Source organism: Periplaneta americana, chromosome 7 (genome assembly GCF_040183065.1).
Source record: "Periplaneta americana isolate PAMFEO1 chromosome 7, P.americana_PAMFEO1_priV1, whole genome shotgun sequence".
NCBI lineage: Eukaryota > Metazoa > Arthropoda > Insecta > Blattodea > Blattidae > Periplaneta > Periplaneta americana.
The window spans coordinates 106,211,111-106,216,546 of NC_091123.1; the positions used below are offsets into that span (position 1 = coordinate 106,211,111).

Below are 5,436 nucleotides of genomic sequence, written 5' to 3' on the forward strand. Positions count from 1 at the left end.
AGTTTGGCATCGTATGGGGCAGAAACATGGACATTACGACAAAGTGAAGAGAAGCGACTAGAAACATTTGAAATGTGGATATGCAAAAGAATGGAACGTGTGAAATGGACAGACAGAATAAGAAATGAAGCTATGTTGGAAAGCGTGGGTGAAGAAAGAAGGATGCTGGAACTAATCAGAAAGAGAAAAAGGAATTCGATCACTGGCTAAGAAGGAACTACCTATTGAAGGATGCAGTAGAAGGAATGGTGAACGGGAGCAGAATTCGGGGAAGAAGATATCAGATGATAAACAACATACAGATATATGGATCATATGCGGAGACTAAAAAGATTAGTGAATGCTGGGTTTGCAGTGAAAGACCTGCCCTTGAGGGGAAACAATGAATGAAAGAGAATGAACATAATGAATATGAGTTTAATATATTTTTGGATAAGACATTAGTGTCTGAAATGTTGCTACAGTGAGGAAGGTTACATTTTCTCTAATCTCTATTTTAATCACGAGAATGTAAACAAGTTGATTCGTGAATGAAACGCTAGACACTAATGTTTAGGACGAAAAGTATAACTTAGTACACAATCTTGTAGTCTTAGTGTGCTTTAGGTGTCAATACAGTTTCGAAAAATATACAACTAGATAACGTTTATCACGTTTTATTTATGACGACAATTGCCATTTTAATTTAAAAGTCTGCTTCCCGCATAATACTTCATTGTTATGAAAAATGTATGATGAAACTTTCTTCTGCTTTCTTTTCTTCGTGTATAAAATTCATTAACACATAATTTATCTTCCATTTTCTTCTTCTCGTCTTCAAATCTGACTACATCCAGATCAATATCAGGAACGTACTAAGGTCCCTTCTCTTCGCCACAAATTCCAGGATTCCCCTGAAAAATAATAGACTACATTATACATTTGTTTCTGCGTCTAGAGATGCCTGAAAATATTTTGACTGTAAAAATAAATTAATGTAGGGGCAAGATACACAAACCACTAGACCCTGAAACTGGAAATAAAATACCTAAAAAAGATGGGCATTAAAATTAAAAATGTTTGGTACAGAAAGCTTTAAAGCTATACCACAACAAAACGACGTCGGATAACTGAATCTTAGTATGTCTACCTACACGTATCTACTTCACGTATAGACCGTTGTAAGAATAAAATCGTGGATGCATGACATATATTTCACTATATAAATCCCTTGCTAGCAGCGAGTAAACTTACTTGCTATTCATTTCTTGTTACTATACCACGTAACGAATGTAGGCCTACGCCTGGAAACAGACTTCGCTTAGTACAGCGCTGTTGAAAAATGAGACGGACAAGTAATAGCATGCTTAGCGGTGATTCAAAGCGTCAGTTTTCGGCAGTAAATTCTTGCGACTTACACAGTACCTAACAGACAAAGTTTATTAGCTTACCTTATGATAAGAACTGGAACTGTCGACCATACTCTCCAATGCACATTTCACATATTTTGGAAAGATTTCTAGACACACGCTCGATTTCGTCTCTATCGATAGAATTCAATCCTGGGTAGGACTACATGTTCTGTCTCATTCAATTTGTGGACGATTTTTATATTTTCTTCTCTTTCCAAGTTGATGTCTTGGATGCACCTGCCTGTTGAGTTAACTTCTTAATGATTTCGTGAGAAACTGTTCTAGCCTATCCCATATTGTTACCTTCCACACGAAAAGACGAGGTACGAGTAAACCATATATGAATGTATTCAAAACCGGCGTAGGCTGATCTCTAAAATCGACTTGAATTCCGTCTCTTCGTGTGGAAGACGACGATTGTTGTTATCGAGTTTTTCTCTAGTTAGAACGCAATTTATATCTATTTTGAAATGAGTTTCAACCATTTCTTTAATTAAATTCTGGTTTGTTGAATGCTGAGATATTTTCGTAGAATAGCAAGACATTTTTGTACGATTTCTTCATAATATTATGTATTAATGAATGAAGATTCACTATCCTAATGTGTAGGCCTACAGCATTGCCAAGAAATAAATTGAACTGCACTGTATGGAAGTCAGCTGTATACTAATGCTCTAACCATGACGTCCCTTCAGTCTATGTTATCTGTCCATACTACAGAACACAAAACCTTCCCTCGCTTGATGCAGGGGAAATATGCATACTATTTCCTCGGCAGTAGTTTTCTATCTATAATAGTATTGGTCGATAGCATTTGTCTGAGCAAAACCTGTTTTCTGCCGAACGCTCTGTGTTAAAGTATTAACTTACAGTAATTGCAGTGTTTAGATTAAAACCTATATTAGAATCTATTTTCTAGTCTTTTTTTATATCTGGAGTACGAACGCCAATTGAGGTTTTACATTAATACCGTGACTGGCTGGCTTTTCGAAAGCTGGACCCCAGACGTATCCATGCATTTAGGCTCACAGTGATCCATTGTGCGTTGCATTCGGACAGATGGCCTGGATGGCATTCATGGACCTGACGCTGACAGGTAGGCCAGCCTACTTGAGAGAATTGTGGAAGGGAAAAGCCGAAAATGAATGGAATGGAATGAATGAATGCGGAAAATAGGAGGAGAAATATTTAAATGGTACGCGAAAACGTGTCCTTGCAAGGGAAATTGGGGCTGAGAGGGAGGACGTAAGATGATAGTAGCTATCACCTGAAGAAAAGGACGTTTGGAAACCCTCGCGGCACATTAAATAGAGAATGAAACGAGATGGACCGCGTAGAAAATCACGAGGCACGAAATTCATCTTACATTTTAGTTTTCAGGGTAACACAAGTGAAGTGAGACTAAACTTTTCATGTCAAAACGTTACACCTTTTCTCTTATTGTAACTCGAATATTAACGTTTCATGTCAAAACAAATAAAAACAGCTGATTTAGAGTGCATCGATATTTTGTTTTCTTACTTCAAATGAAGGTCTACGAATTATTGAAATTAATACGAGTACATTTGATATGTAACATTCCCGGATAAATTGACTCTTATTTAATGAATATCAACAAAATTCGTCGTAGAAATTCTGTAAAGAGAAGGCTACAAGGGCAGACAAGCAGTGGGATACTGCATACACAGAGTCATATTTTCGGCATCAAGGATGCTGAAAATGTTTATTTTCACGAAAACCTCAAAATAGATATTTTGAGGCGTCACAATACTTCAAATAGACCTATACATCTTGATTACATGCTTTTAACACTTTTGCCACTAAAGATTTGGTGAAGTTGTTATGTAAACAACTTTCCTATGTTAATTAAAACTATGGTGGTGATTTACCTTAGTTAATGACTAGATTCGGCTTCTAGTGAGGTCCTTCCTTGTTTCTGGTTTCTTCTTGTGGTGCCTTTGTAGTGGATGCGTTTATGATCGATAGTTTGTGTTAAATAGGGTATGTGTCCTGAAATTTAATTGTATGTTGGTGTGTTGTGGATGTGTTTTTGTATATTTCGTATTGTTCTAGTGTGTTCAGTTTATGACTTTTTAATATGTAGGATTTCTGTGTTGTTGTAAGTGTGGTTGGTGTTGGTGACGTATGAGTAAGTATTGTATGGTTTGTTTATGGCTATGATATGTTCCTTGTAGGTATGTGTTTGAAAAGATCTCCAGTTTGTCCGATGTAGAAATCATTACAATTGCATGTTAATTTGTAAACTCCTATCCGGTTGTATTTGTTTCTTTGTCTTGTTTGTCTGTTGAGATGTTTTTGTAGTGTGTTTTGTGTTCTGTATGCAATGTTATAATTTAATTTCCTGAATGGAGATGCGATCTGGTATGAGTTTCTGTTTTTATTTTCGTGTCTTAGTGTGATGTATTTTTGTGTTCTTGTGTTTATGTTATGTTTCTTTGTTTCTTGTGAATATGTTTTGTTTTATTATGATGCTGTCTATTACGTTGAGGTTATATCCTTCCATTGTGCTATATATTTGATAGTGTGCCTAATTTTATAGGCCTATTAAACATTTTTGAGAGTAAATAATTAATAAATATTCTTTCAGAATATATACGTGTTGAATACAGAAATAACTACAAAGTATATCTCAGCAGAAACTGTTATAGCAAAACAATTAATAATAACAAATGCACAAAAAATAAATAGGAAGATCAAATTTAAGATCGTTCGAAGAAAATTCTAATAAAACTGGAACAGGCAAGCCTACTTAATCCAAGAATGTAGTTGATGACACTTTGCACATATTTTCACTTAACGTATGTATCCTATTTTCTTGTCGCTTTCCGTTGAAACAGTTCTGACACAAATATATTTTTCACAAACTCCATTATATCTTATCGAATTATCCTGCGTTAGATACGTGCAGCACAAACACTGAACCTATTCTCAATAACACTGCAATAATTATAATTATGTGACTTCCTCCTTTCGAAAAATGTTTCACAAATTTCTTAAAACTATTTTCAACACAATTTGATATTTCCAAGAATCCGTATCATCTATATTATAACCAATCACGAAATTTCGTAGCTATACTTACTTTTGTTTAACTAAAATGTGGCATTACTTCAGGTAAAAATATAATTTATTACTGCAATCATTGCACATGTTTATACAACAGAACTATACGAACATAAATAAATCACGAAAATCCTTATTAAATTTTCTGCTAATAACTATAATTAATTTTTAATTGGGTTAGGGACGGAAATTCTAACTCAGACTTTCATTTTTAGATGCATATTATGATTCTTCTTTCTCATTCACTAAATCTTTTTGGAAATATTCCGGATGAAGTGCAAAATTATTTGCGTTTAATCTCACAAATTTTCTATTTTGCATCCAAAAGTAAAATGTTTTTATTCTTTATAAAGACTTGGACGAAAGGACTATCTGCCGGAAAAGTATTAAGTTTCACACGAAATAATCTAGAGCGAAGTCTGGCCATTCACCAAGTCACTACAACAGTAAACTCGTTGTAAATAATAACTTTACTGTATCAGGCTTACGTCGTCATCACTCCCAGCAAACAGTTTTCATTTCTCATTTTTACGTCATTGAGCAGATAATTTCTGCAAATATACTTCACTGTGTGGTAGGAAAGGTCTGTGTCTTAAAATATAGTTTCTAGTTCACTGGATTTGAGTTCAAGAAGCTACCGGTGCGAAGTTCAACACAAATTCCAAGGTTCAAAGTACAGAGTATTCATGAGTTACTGCCAATTAAATGAGGCTATCATAATTTTAATTACGAATACAAGTGTCAGCAAGTCTTTCAGGAAGATTTCAACAAAGAGCAACTACAGCCCAGTTAATTTTAGAGAGATTTCAAATTAGATTAACATCGACTACTGACGTAGGGCCTACTTATTGAAACAGATGAGTCGTCTAGAATCAAACTGCGCTTTCTCCAAATTATGAAATATGGGATTAAAGTAGTTATGTTTCAGTGCAGAATTTTGCAGGGAATGTGATAAATTGCT

At 34.8% G+C, this 5,436-nt stretch overlaps 1 long non-coding RNA gene across 2 annotated transcripts; it reads right to left on the minus strand.

Annotated features, from left to right (window-relative positions):
- Window positions 1–403: 403 nt before the first annotated feature.
- Window positions 404–5,123, minus strand: LOC138703339 (uncharacterized). Of its 2 annotated transcripts, none has more exons than XR_011333117.1 (2): window positions 4,495–5,123; window positions 404–893 (listed from the first exon to the last, which is right to left on the minus strand). It is a non-coding gene; the product is annotated as an uncharacterized lncRNA (long non-coding RNA). The 2 variants fall into 2 exon arrangements; XR_011333116.1 differs by lacking the exon at window positions 4,495–5,123 and adding an exon at window positions 1,234–4,488.
- Window positions 5,124–5,436: the final 313 nt, after the last annotated feature.